The sequence below is a fragment of the Podarcis liolepis genome, assembly GCF_965112155.1.
Source record: "Podarcis liolepis genome assembly, chromosome: 3".
NCBI lineage: Eukaryota > Metazoa > Chordata > Lepidosauria > Squamata > Lacertidae > Podarcis > Podarcis liolepis.
This window is the reverse complement of record NC_139557.1, coordinates 103,730,979-103,745,604: the sequence shown is the minus strand read 5'-3', so window position 1 is coordinate 103,745,604 and position 14,626 is coordinate 103,730,979.

Genomic DNA, 14,626 nt, shown 5'->3' with positions numbered 1-14,626 from the left:
CACCCTTCACATAAGATCGACCCCACAAGCAGAAAGTCTGAGATGTAGCTCAAACTTCTTTTCACTATAACCACAAGATGAAGCCTGCCTTCAGATTACTGCTGTGAACTGAATGTGAGAAAAACTTTATTCTTACTCTTAAAATAATAATAACACAACGCAGTCTTCTTTAAGAGGGAAATAAAGGGGAAACTTACCAGGAACAATCCAGACTGGACAAGCCAAACTTCCAGTAAGTTGCAAAGGGAATGTGCTCTTCTGTTTACTTATTAGTGTGAGTGAGGAGAGATAATATCAAAACAATGTATCCTCTTCATCCATATAATAATCTTCATATGGATCACTTAATGCTTCTTCTAGGACTGTGTTACTACATTAAATTGTGGGATAGACCTACACCATGGGGGCCTGCCATCTATCTTGATCTTGGAGGCTTCTAAGCACCTGCAATTTTAGCTGAGACTGTTTTCATGCAAGTGGCAAAAAAGAAAAAGAAAAAAGTGTGCCTTGAACATTTCTCATGCCATTTGTGCTGTGATGCCATCTTGCTAATGTGGGATTAATGGCAAAAGAACAGCTGTAGTGGCTGAGAGTACGAACCATGAGCTACAAGATCTGCAATTCAAATGTCACCTACTGTTCACTTAGGTGGCCTTAGACTAGTCTTGCTCTTTGAGCCTCACTTGTCCGGCCCATAGTTTGAGGATAATAATACTGTCCTATGTTACAGGGTTCCTGTGAGGATTGTTAAGATAATGCTGCCCTGGACTCCTTTGGGAGGATGGGCAGGGTAAAAATGTGTATGTGTGTTGAATACTATAAATACTAAGCGTTGTTAATGGCAGTGACAATGACCTTGAATAGAATTGCCCTCTCCCTGAAAGAGTAGGTCCAAAGTCCTCACAACCCAGCAAGGGAACATCCACTGAAACATAGTTACTACTGCAGTTAGCTCCTGTCTCTCTGCGCTTGGGGCAATGAAAATAAGTACCTACAGTTCTGGAGGAAAGAGAGTAAGGACCACTGAACTCCATAAGAGACCACCTATCTGCCAGGAGTGAGGAGAACAGGAAAAGATGTCAAGTGGTGGAAACAGTCCTGATGGCCTCATGGGAACTAGGTTTTGGGAATACAAATCTGCTTCCCCTGAGGAGGAGGTAAAAGCAATCCTAATGCTGTACTTTATGTAAGCTGCCTCTGGAATCTCAATAGACAGACAGAGGAGTTGTTGTTTTCCAGGATGGCTCCTGAAGAATGCCATTCCTGATCAGGAACACTCCAGTTACACCCCTTTAATTGTATTTACTTGTATTTATATTCTGCTTCTCTCTCTCTCTCTCTCTCTCTCTCTCTCTCTCTCTCTCTCTGTGTGTGTGTGTGTGTGTAACTTGTTATGGGAGCTTACAGTGATGAGTTGGTAAGAAATAATAAAAATTAATAACCAGGCAGAGGGTCTCCTCGGTGCCCACCCTGTGGAATGCCCTCCCATCAGATGTTAAGGAAAGGAGTAATTATATAACATTTAGGAAACGTCTGAAGGCAGCCTTGTTAAGGGAAGCTTTTTAAAGTTTAATGCTTTACTATGTTTTCATGAAAACATAGTATATATGTTTTCATATAAGGACGCGGTGGCGCTGTGGGTTAAACCACAGAGCCAATCAGAAGGTCGGGGGTTCGAATCCCCGCGACGGGGTGAGCTCCCGTTGCTCGGTCCATGCTCCTTCCAACCTAGCAGTTCAAAAGCACAAGGTGCAAGTAGATAAATAGATACCACTCCGGTGGGAAGGTAAACGGCGTTTCCGTGCGCTGCTCTGGTTCGCCAGAAGCGGCTTTGTCATGCTGGCCACATGACCCAGAAGCTGTACGCCGGCTCCCTCAGCCAGTAGAGCGAGATGAGCGCCGCAACCCCAGAGTCGGCTGCGACTGGACCTAATGGTCAGGGGTCCCTTTACCTTTATGTTTTCATATATGCTGTGAACAGCCCAGAGTGGCTGGGGCAACCCAGTCAGATGGGCGGGGTACAAAACAACAACAACAACCACAATAGGGTTGCTTACTGTTACTACTCATTAAACACAAGATTATCAATCGCCACGGAGCGCATGCGCCTGTTTCCCATTGCAATCCAGAGATTTATGCACATCTCCTCTGAACCCGTTTGACATGGGCCTTACTCCCAAGTAAGCGTGGCTCGCAGTCCCTCAAGCCTTCGATCTGGGTTGGGGAGCTCCCGGCAAGATGGCCTTTTCCCAGCTGTCACTCAAGCTGCCCCTTCTCCGGGTCGTGCTGCTGTAAGATTATCCTCTTCCTCCCCCCGCGCGCCCGCCCGGGTTCGCCTGCCTGAGCCGGGGAGGATGTCGCTGGTAATAAGGCAACTGCTCTGAATCAGCGGGCCCAGCCAGCGCGCCTCCTGCCTCCCTCGCCATCTTGGAATAATCAGTGGCATTAACTGAGGTCGGGGGAACAGGCTCTCGGGTTAGTGGTGGTGGGAGGCTGTGAAAATAGCGGGCAGCCATTCGGGGAAACCTGATCGCTATTCATCAAGACGAGGAGGAAGAAGATGAGGACGAGGAGGATGGAATGGGACCCTCCGCTCTGCGCTCTGGCTGCCACCGGCTTGGCCTGCATCTCTGATCCAGGAAAAAGGCGACGGTCACAACAAGTATTTTCAAATTGATCGCGGCGGCGGCGATCAAGCCTGGAGGGGGAAACCTAGCCCAGTCCGCCCCCCCCCCACAAAAAAGCCCACCCCATCTCTCTCTCTTCCCCCACCCCACCCTCCCAATTTAGGATTTCGTGCCCTGCCTGAGCTCGGCTGGTTACTGCCAATCCCCCAAGGCAAACGGCTCTCGCTCCTTATTCCAACCATCTGTTTCTCTTTACTCCCTTGTTGTTGTTTGTACTTGTTGTCTTGTCTAGGGTTTTGAGAATGCAGAGAACCGGAGTGTTTGGGAGGCTGGGGTGGACACAGAGAGAAACTTTCTGGAAGGGGGAAATGTTCAGGCTCCGAACTTGCAAACTGCTTCTTAAGAGTTTAAGCAAAGTAATTTGTGGGTATGTCTGGAGGCGCGCGGGTGTGAGGGCTGCTTTTGCTGTGGTTGATCGAGATCAGCAATCAGACCAGTACCGTAGCCGCTTGGGATCCTATCCACGTTTGCTAGTTTCAATGGGATCCTTTACTCCCGTATATAAATGTATATAGAATTGGAGGCTTAGTGTTTCAGGTAGGGATGTGTGTGAGAGTGAGAGTGAGTGAGTGAGAGCGAGCTGGTTAAAAGATAGTACTGTAGCTTAGTTTTTAGGATACTTTCATAGACTGGATCCCTAAGCACCCTTACAGCGCCTCCCTGCTTGCTCAGAAGTAAATAGCATTCAAATCAAATGAATAGAGGGTTGCTCTTTAAACTACAAATGTGTCCCAACAAAAATGCCCCTTTCAGAGTAAACTTGTTTCTTTCAGTTTATAATGGACCAGAGCCTCTATCCTTAAACAAACAAAAAGCTTTTATTGCATATACCATGGGTGTCGTGGGCCGACTTCCTTCCAAATATAGATGCAATCCTGCTCCAAGATTAACTCCCATTTATTTTAATTCAGCCGGATTGCAACCCTAATCTGAACTCCTTATGTCACTGATTTGGGAGTAAAGTGTTGTAAGTGTTGGGATGAAACTCAGCTTGCATTAGAGGGAGATAGATGAGCCTTCATGGGAAGATTAGATAGAGAGAGGAACCTCCAAGTTTCCTAGACTGTCCTTTTTTTTTAACCTAACCTGTATTGGCCTTCCCTCAGGTGCTAGAATGATACTCTTAGGGTCGCTGACCTCATTTCCTGCTTCTTTTTTCTTCTTCGTCCTCAACTCGGGAGAGGATACATGCTGAGATGCAGAAGCAAGCAAGTCTCAATTCTATTTAACTAAGGTGGAGATGCGCTAAGATCTTCCCTATCAAGTTGTATTTCCAGTAATAAACGTAGCTTTCTTATTTGCCTAAATCCAGAGTCTCTGCGTCATTATATCCAGGGTCAAGTACGCTGCTCCAACAGCCATTCAGCATTACTGTAAATTCAACTTCTTACTGATGTGCTTTAACGCCAAACGCCAACATAAGGAACATCAGGTTCGGATATTCATAGGATCGGATTCCGAACACGTTTCTGCCGGCGATGATTCACCGCTTTCTAAATGCAGTATGGCAGAGGAAGGGAGGGAGAGGAGAAAACCGGTTTAAAACGCTTACATCTCTGGGTAGTGAATCAGTCTGAGAGGGGCAGAATTTTATCAGGCTCCTCTTTTGGCTATGAGTCCCCTCCTGCTTGCTCTGAAGTAGCCCTAGTGGTGGGGGGAAAGGGATTCTTCTGCCGAGACCACCTCACGTCAAGGCCCGCATTCATTTATTCCGAATGTGTTCTTTAATTCTGCCGAGGCGCCAGTTTAATTAGGTATTTAAAACCGAAGATACCCAGCTTTAGAGACCTGCAGTCCCACGGCTCTCTCTTCCTCCCTCTTCAATCTCTTCCAGTTCAAATGGTTCGTGCTACCTGGTCGATTCTGAATCAGGTAGGCAAAGGTGAAGATGCCGCGCATCCTGTTGCACGCGACCTCATCCTGCCCCTTTACTCAAATTCATTCAGAGTGCCCAAGCAAAGGGTGTATAGAACTGTGGCGCTAATTACGTCGAAATGATCTGGATTTCAATACACACACCCCAAAGCTGGAATGTCAGCGACTATTTAATACAAAGCCCAACATTTCCCTACGAAACGGGAAGAATCGGTTGATACAATTAATTCGGTTTAACTGGACTAGGTGACCCCACCCCAGGGGGGTCCTTTTCAGCCCTACAATTCTGTGACTGTTTTCCTGACTTTAAAAAAGAACTATCACCTTATTGAAGACAGGAATATTAAGAGGATCTCCCCACCCCATTTTATTCAAGCTAAAAAAATATATGCACATACTAATACACACGGATAAGACACGATCCAGCCAAAGTTAAGCACACTTTAAAACTCAAAGTATTTCAGTGAGATTTACAGCTGGCTGAGATACCTCTCCACGTACACTCGGGAGCAAACCCCATGGAGTACCATGGGACTGGGCTTACTCCCAAGTAAGTAGCGAAAAGCATGCTAATTTGAAATGAATAGGACAAATTGTGCTTAATTTAAGATAGGAGCGGATTATTAAATTGCAATCCAATGCCCAGTATGACAAGTAAACCATTATTTTGTGTGTGTGTGTGTGTGTGTGTGTGTGTACACACTACTGACGCTTACTGGGAAGGGACAGCGTTAAAATTATATATTAGAAAGCTATTGACTAAAATAGGGTATAACGCCCCCCCAAAAAAACCCTATTCTGCTGCCCACATCAGAGACAAATTATTTTGTCTGCTTTTAGGTTACATAACTTGTCAAGTGCCTCGTCTCATGGAAACGTTATTTCTCCAATCACAAATAAGGCAGGATTTGTTTAATCAATGAAACCAGGCGGATATTGCTGCTCATCCCTCCCCCCCCCTGCGCCGCCCCCCCCCCGTTTCTTTCCCAATTAACTGGCTGCGCTGCACCTCTCCTGGAAGAGAACTCCTCTAATATAACCAGGACCCCCCTGGCGCTCCCATGTTTCCATCTAGGTTTTCAAGGGGACACTACAAAGGCAATCAAGGGTGGCCCCATTAACCTGGAGGCTATCGGGTTGCTGGCGGAGAAAGGGAGGGAGAGCGGGAGGCAGGGGAGGTTGACTCTGCCTTGGCAAATAATAGAGGACCCACAGCGCCCGGCGCACGGGAATCTCGTTTCAGGAGAGGGAGCTGCGCTTTCTCCTCGCGCCGTCCCTTCCCTGGTGTGCTCCCCCCGCCAGCCGCCTGTCTCCTACTGAAGGACCCTCTGCTGGAGATCCCGATCCCCTCACCCACTTCACCCTAAAAACTATAGCCCTATCGCCAATCCACTTCATACGGGAACGCTTGGAGACCAAACTACGCGCGAGTCCTAAACAGTCGGGATCCCACGGTTCCATTGAGTGCTTAAGAACCTCCGCCCCGATTTAATTTACCGCCAAGTAGATGTACTTGCACGTTTCCCGGGTGGGTGGCTGCAGTTCCAAGCGCGCTTACCTGAAAGTGAACACAGTGGGGCTGACTTCTGAGTAAAGAAGCTATTGATCCTAATGAACTCAAATTAGGGTTAAAATCTGTACACCATCAACTCTGGTGGGGACAGACGTCTTTGCCCCCACTGATTATTTTTTTATTTAAAGATCTTCCTCCCCCCCAAACATGTTTACTCGGAAGTTAGCCCCACTGTGAACCGCCCTGAGATCTGCGGGTATAGGGCGGTATACAAATTTAATAAATAATAACATGGGCGTAGCCAGGATTTTTGCCTGGGGGGCAGGCCCTTTGTTAGGGGGGCAGAACCTCAGTTATGTATTTTTATTGATTTTTATCGATTGGGGAGCAGCTGTCCCTCCCTGCCCCCCTTAGCTACGCCCATGAATAATAATAAAATAATAATTAGAAGTCGCTCTCAGATGAATTGCGCATAGAGCTGCCGCCTTGAAGCTTCAAATCAAATAAGACGTTGGATTGTCTTGGATTTGACCAAAGTTCTTGACCGAACGGGACAGCACCATCGAATGACGGATAGCCTTATAAAATTAAGAAATATACAGTCGTAAAACAAACAGAAAGGTTCTAACAGCCTAACCATGTCTACTCAGAAGTAAGTCCTCAGTGGGGTTAAGATTGCACCTCTAGCGATCACACGTTGTTGTATCTACTACATAGGGGTTTCTACTGTTACTGAAGTCGTTCCAGCACCTCTGCAAAGAAAGTCACTTTTAAGCGCCTGCTCGGTTTTCCCACTAAAACCCACGGAGGTGAAATGTGCCCGAATTTATCCGGCATTTATCCTCTGTTCTGTAGGGCGTTTCTCGGATTTCGTTGCAAAGTGATCGCCAAGTCAAACACCATAACCCCACGAATGTTTACTCGGACGTAAGCTCCCATTGCGCTCAGCGAGGCTCGTTCCCAGGAATGCTTGTATAGGATTGCACCCAAAGGCGATTCGTGTAGGATCGCAGCTCTAAATCTGATGGTCTGTGCTGGTGGTTCTTTAGAAACTAACGGACAGACTACTTCTCATGCCCCTTCGGGAGTGACTTCGCTATTGGATTGCGCCCCAAAAATCGTGTGGCGAGCAGAGAAAAACTATTTAGGCTTGAGATACATAAATGAAAGGAGTCGAAGCGCTTCGGTTTAACTGGATCGTGTGGATCAGGCCGTTCGAAATCTCGCAAGTGGATACTCGTTTTCGGAAGGAGACAACGAAACCGTACAAGTGGAGGACCTGATTCTAGCCATTAAGAAAAAACTCGGAAGGAAGTTCTATTGCGTTGCTTAGGGCTTGCTGGAAAGGAACAGGATCTTAGCCTTTCTTTCAACTTAAATGTACTCCTATCATACCATATAGTCACCGTCCCTCGGGCTGCAACCCCAAAAAGCCCACCTGAGACTCCATGTGTTGAGGAGCCAGACAACACTGACACCCTTGACATCCCTGGGATTTTCTGCAGCAAAAGCGCACGCAGGTTTACTCGGAAGTAAACCCTCCTGAGCCCAGCGAGGCTTTATTCCCGCGTTAGGGCGCTTGGGGAGCAGCTCAATCATGCGGAAGAGCACAATCCCACTCCATATGCCTAGCTGGATGTAGAAGTTGCAATGGCGACCTACAACTCCCAGAATCGAGATCGGGTCCCTAAACACGTCGGTGACGCGCCAAAGGGGACCAAGGAGGACCGGGAAAGGTAGAAGGAGAAAGGAAGCGTTTTTTAAAAAAACAAAAGCGAAAAACACAACAACATCTGAATAAATGCACTCCGAAGGCTGGAGGGACTCGTCTCATCGTGCCACAGATTGCAGCCCTCCTTGCCTGAAGAATCTGAATACATTTGCAGCCCCCCCACCTCCATAGCATCCCTGCCTAGCACAGTATTTGCTTTCAAGCCAAGTTTGTTAGCATAATCGAGTTAGCCGCTACATTATCTGAAATCTCCCCCCACCTCAGCTCCAGCCCCGCCCTCCCAGCATCCCTCCCTGGAGAAACAGGGCCCACCGCGAGGCAAAGGAGGCTTTGAAAGTCTCCTAAATTAAAATACAAAGGCGCACAGAATGAGGCACTAAGTCGCTGGTCCTCAACCACACACACACAGCGTCTGACTCCTCACTTGAACTCAGGACCCAAACACTGATCCAAGGCTTTGCGTTTGAGGGAGGGGCAGATTCGGCAGGGGGGTGGGGAAATCACACTGGCAAGACTTGCCCACCCAAGTGCGGGAGATGCTTGGGGAGATGATCAACCACATTCCCCAACTGGCCGCCATCTCGGGAACAATCCCATTGGCTTTCAAAGAGACTGGCGCTGGTGCAAGCGGCTTGGGCGGGAGGTTAAAGGATGGCTCTGGGATCAGCCCCCAGAGGCTGTCCTCTTCCTGTGGGGAGGTGGGGGTTGGGGTGAGCTACAGCCGATTCTTTATCACCTGGAGCATCCGTTTCCAGCGCTCCTCCTACACAATACCTTTCCAGAGGAACAGCCTTTGAAAAATGGGGTCGTACTTTTTATATTTTAAAATGCCATGGAAGTGTGTGTGTGGGGGGGTGTCTGTCTGCGTGCACGATGCCCTTTAGGGAGGATGCTTTTAAAACTTCCCCGTCCTTAATTTGCTTAATAGGTGCGGGGAGTCGACGAACTCGCCTTGGTTATTGTCCCTCTCCGATCCCCAAACTGCATTTTTTCCGCTTGAGGATAAATCCCTATTCATTCTCAAGCGCGCCTAGGATCCCAGCATTAGCCTCGTGTAGAGCCCCACTGGAACTCAATGGAGCCTCTTTCTAAGCGAACACCGCTAAGTTAGGGTCGAGCAATGCTGAGCACAGGTGCCAGTTGCACTACAGTTCAACAACAGTGCTTGTTGACTGACTGTAATTTAAAATCGTGCAACTACGGTGAGTGGCAATGGCACTGTTTGTGGTGCTTGCAGTCTCACCATTAGCAACAAGCAGCATTACTCTTGACTAAGTAATATTGTGTCTGGGCTGTTACTAAAGTTAAAGCTGCACTTTCCCCCCCGTTGGGATTTAGTAGAATCGGTCCTTTTTTGTACCTCTTGAGAGCTACAAGGACTCTGCATTCTAATGAATTATATAGGTTTTCGTACAGCCTCTACATCCTTGCCTCTCGTCTTTCCACCGAGGACCAGGATCAATATTTGCATACTTGTCCTCCCTTTGGCTTATCCTCACAACAACCCCGTGAGGTAGGCTAGCCTCACAGATCATAATCGTTCCAAGGACCTCCAGCGCTGGCCGTAAGTGAGCAAGGATTAGAATCCAGGTTCCGGCCTGACTCCCGGACCGGCTCTCGAGCAATCAGCACAAAAGGTAGGAGATACGAGAATGTAATTGTATAACCATCTCCAAGCAGGTAGAGGATGCACAGAACTTCAAAGCGCGTTTCAGAGTTGTGAATAATATATTTTGTTAAAGAGGTAAGCAGATCGATGGAACGACTCAAAGGACCTGATGGTTCTGGCTTCTACGATACATGATTTCCCCCTTTTTTGGGTGGCGACCGGGGGTGGGGGGGGTCGTGCAAAAATCTTAATTTCCCTTTTCTAAAACAACCGCATAAAGTTCGCAAGGGATGTTTAAATGCAACCTAGAATCCCAACCAGGAAGGATCGTAGGTCACTGGCAGAGCGTCTGCTCTGCATACAGAAGGACTCAGCTTCAGTCCCTGGCTTCCCTAGGTAGAGCTGAGAGAGACCCTGTCTGAACCCCTGGGCAGCCTCTACCAGTCCGTGAAGACAACACTGAGCTAGATGGACCAACAGCCTGACTCTGTATAAGGCAGTTCCTTATGCTCCCATTGTTCATAACCTCAGTTCTGCCAACAAATACACAGACGTATTCAGGCATGATCCTATGCCTTTTTCTTTGGAGGTAACGCTGATTGATGTCAGTAGGGTTTGTCTCCAGTTAAGGCTGCAGGCCATCTGTCAGGGATGCTTTAGTTGAGATCTCTGAATTGCAGGGGGTTGGACTAGATGACTCTTGGGGTCCCTTCCCAACTCTTCGCTTCTATGATGTCGGAGGAAGGGCTGCTGGGCGTGGTCGGAAGGTACGTGATGGAAGCCGAGCAGCCAGTCTAAGTTCTGGATATGAAACACAGCTTGGATACTTCATGTAGGCCGCCTGGGCAGCAGAAAGGCGGATGCGATCCTACCTTAAAGTAGACGTAGGGGAAAGCTGCGTGCCACTTATATCCAACTGGATTCAAAGGGTCTCTAGCGCGTTTCAAATCCCCTTGGTTTCAATTGGGCTTTTAAGGCGTGCCAAACTTTTCCTGTATTTCCTGCACTGAAAGTCTTTCACCGGAGCAGTTCTGGGACCAACTTCTGTTCCACACCAGACCATACTTTTCTTATCGAGACTACTTAATAAGGGGAAAGCTGCCCTCCACTGGCTCCCCGTTCACACCTTGTCTAGTGTAAGCAATGCAGCGCTGAATCTGCCCCAGAGCACGCACGGTAAGAGTGATAGCTGGAAATCGAAGCCCTGCTTCCAAAGCGAAACCCAGACTGACAGAGGATGGCGGGTGTACCAATGGAAGTCAAGTGAACTCGAGTAAACATAGCTGTGCTGCATTCGGGGTACTGGGAAGTGTCCCTGCCGACCCTCAAAAGCACACCACTGGAGACCTACTGTTAGCTGCGATTGGAGGGAAGTGAGGCCTTTTCACTTCTCGCTCCAACTTAATGGATCTTTGGTTGCAGCTTAACAGAATGGTCCTAAGGGTGTTTACTCAAAAGTAACATGAGGCCCAATGAGTTCAATGCACTCCCTCCCTAGTTTACAACTTGGAGCCTAAGTCATCTAGAATCTTGCTCCGGGATCTAGCTCCCTGTCAACAACTTCAGTTGCAACAGAAATATGAGGATTTTAGACTTGCTTCTGTTGAAAGCCCAGAACCAGAAGAAAGCCCCTAAGGAACGATCTTTCCATCATCTATCCATGCAGATTTCCTCCCTTATGGACATTTTCTGCAGGCCCCTCCAAAACCAGCGGCGTGCCTCTCAGTCACCAATTCGTTTCTGCTCCCAGCCAGTCTATGCTAGGATGACTTTATTGACTCTTAGGCTTACACCAAAGTTCTGAACTTCACCAAGGGGGGGGGGGAGAGAGAGAGCTCTGTCAGGCTTAAGTGTAAAGATATGTCCAAAACTTTTCTTCCCCTGGCCTCGTTTTGCGGACTCAGGTTTTTCCCAGGGTGCTGGAGGAGAGAGATCCTTAGACCAGTCCTCAGAACAGGTCCTGACGTCTCCTTCCGGCAGAGGCCAGCAGCTGCTGTTTTCAACCCAACCCCCAACCCGATCTACTCGGGTTCCCGTTTCCAGCTGCTGAGGTTTTCAGATTCGAACAAGGTTCGGCTCGATCCAAGTAATCTACAAGGGGTGTGAGAGACATTCCTTCCTGGACCATTAACCACAGTTTTAACAACAATTCCTAAAAGACATGTCCTTTCGCTCAGAGGGCATCCTGCTTCAACTAGGAGCTCTGCTATTTAAAAAATAACAAATGAATAAATAAAAGCAACAATAACAACAAAAACAGCATTTCTATCATGGATTCAACTGCTCAAAGCAATTCGCTCACATTCCCATTTTCCAAATCCTTACAAACAACCCTGTAAGGTGGATGTTATTACCCCCAGACGGCAGATAGACTGCTGGGGCTAAAGCAGAGTTGCTTGGCAGGCCTAGCTAAGGCCACCTCGTAGCAAACTCATCGCAGAGGGCAGATTGCAACCGGGGACTTCCTGATTCCTAGCTTAGGCTGAAGTCCTGTATATTAACACATGCCCCATTCAACTCATTAATGTAATGTAATATAGGGCCCACCCTTCATTTTTGGCTTAGCAGCCCGATTTACTCAAAATCAAAGTGCAGTCGGAGGAACACGAAGGCTCTTTGTTTCGTCTTCTTGAATTTATTGATTGTATTTAAACTCATTTTTAGTGGCCGGCTGTTGTTTTCGGTAAGCCGTCTCCAGTTTGGGAAAGGCAAGACAGAAATGTTTCACAAATAATAATAATAAAAATAGTCTCCTGGATTTTCATGAGACGTGCCTCATGACCCATTTAAACATCTTTATTCAAAAGTGCCCATGGAAACGTGCCTTGGCCACATCTTTCCATTAATGCTGTGTCAGGGAACATCTGTCATAATATATGGTGGAACCGGGTACTGAGCTTGCAGAATAGGAACCAGCCAGTTGTTATAACGTCGCATATAGAAACGCATTTAGGATAAATGTCCAATCTTTCCCTCTCTCTCTATCTCTTTAAAAAAAATCCCTTTTCTTTTTTTGACTTGGTCTACATTCAAATTCCAGCCCAGTTTACGCATGTTTATTTGGCTGCTAAGTCCTCTCAGGACAAAGTGAAAGCCTTCGACTGCAGTCCTATACCTATTTACTCGAGGGCAAGCCCAGAGGAATTTCAGAGGCCTGACACCTGAGTAACACTGTATAGTTCTGGACTGTTAGGCTGCTATCCTATGCACACTTACTTGGAAGTAAAGCTCACCGAATCCCGTGTTTGCGCTGCAATGAGGCTTGCAATCTAGATTTATTAGAGACACAGCGAGATGTTTTTGTTTTGAAAATTCCCCCACCCGCACCACGGATCAACGGGAAGCGGGTTGCGTACTTCAGCTTCCTCTGCGCGCACTTCCTGCACCCAGATCTGAAATCCATTATTTAGATAAGGTATATCGCTCTGAAATCGACATGACCTTTGGAGGGAATTTGCGTTCAGGGTCAAGGTACTGACCGCACACCGTTGGGGGCGCAGGCAGCAGTCATGCCAGAAGAAATCCCGTTAAGTCAGCGAGATAATTACCAGCCAGAAGTTGGTCTGGCTCTAAGGACTGCAGAGAACAACAAACAGTAGGTTTTAAACCGAGCGAGCCACCGATTTAGTCCTCCGTTTCTGCTGCAGTCAGAAAAAAATCACTCCCCTGTTTTTGTTTTTATTGTAGCCTTCCGGGGTTACTGAGCTCTTCAAAAAAGTCGAGTTTTCCCAGCAAGATCTAAAACTCTTTCACAGGTCTAGCGTAGTTTATACCCTGAGAAAGAAGAAAGAAGATGAGAAGAACCGCGAGAAAGAAAATCTCAAGCTGTTGGTGAAATCAGTCAATGAATGAACGAACGAAGGTTCCACTTCTTTTCCTCTTCTGAGCAACGTTCCATCCACGCCCCATTCAAGCTCCTCCGCGCGAAGACCGGGCTTCCCAGCCGCGGATCCTGAGGATTCCTCTCAGTTCCACTTCCAGCAGAACTCCGGAGTTCCCAAGTGGCCACTTTCCCGCGAGGCACCAGCGCCGAGCTGATCTCTCCTCCTCCCAACTTGACCCAGAGTTCTGGAGGCGTGTGCGCGCCGGAGGCCTCACGCTGTTGTCTCGCTGAGAAAGCGCTTCGGAGAGACCCGCAGGATGAAACTTGCTGTGTTGCCGCTCGTGCTGTGTAGGATCACGGCACAGGGGATGCCCCGGCGCTTCTGAGAGGGGTCGTTGGGTTTCCCACGGTCCGGGCTGGAAAAAGAAAGGGGTAATAGCTCAATGGGTTCAGAACTGGTGATCCTGTGAATGTACGATAGCTCCTCGCCGGTCTTCACCTGCTTTCGATCCTACAGTTATTTGACAAGAGTTCCGTGGAGCATACGCAGAATACTTTTCCCTCCACCGGTAATTGTGACCAACTGTGCACGCGGCTAAGGCCTTGGCAATCCAGAGAATGCGGCTTCGAGGCAGGCTCTTACGGTTTTGAAGACTGAGCACTATAGATCTGCTTCCATCTGCACTAGTCAGGATGAGGGAAAGTTGACCCTCCTTGTAGGAGACCGAGGATAATTTGCGGAGCGTTTTGCGGGGCTGAGGGCTGGCCTGGCTGAGATGGGACGAACTAATGCGAGCTGCAGATCTCGGGCAAAATGCGACCCCAAAAGGCACCCGGAACTTTGAGCCTCAGGCACCTCTTGTTCATTGAAACTGCCTCTGGCGCACACGTGAAGCCGAACACGGCTGCCGCTCTCCTTTCCTCTTGATCTCCCTCTCTCTATCGCCTTCACTACATTTTCTATTTGGAGCGAAGAGGTGAAATTAACAGATGCCGAGGAATAAAAGAGGGAGAGGTATGAGGATGCTCATACCTCTCTATCTTAATAAACGGCCCGCCGATTATAAGCAAAGTGTGCCTGGATAGAATCCCTATTCTATAAACTAGGTGTTTTGACTTCGGTGAGATTCTTCTATCTACGATGGGGTAGACAGATAGATCGGGAGGTGGAGGGGGGGAGGCAAATCTGCAATATTAAGATATAACCAAAATATACTTTTTCTAACTATAACAGGCACCCCGGTTCTAAACACAGGAGGCTATTTCCCAATAAAGTGTGTTTTCTGTTTAAACTTATTCACCAAGTCACTCCCTCTAAGCTCCCCCTCCACAGCCCCCGGCAGAGAGCTGTACTAAATACTTGCCAAGTTAAGTGGACACAGGACTA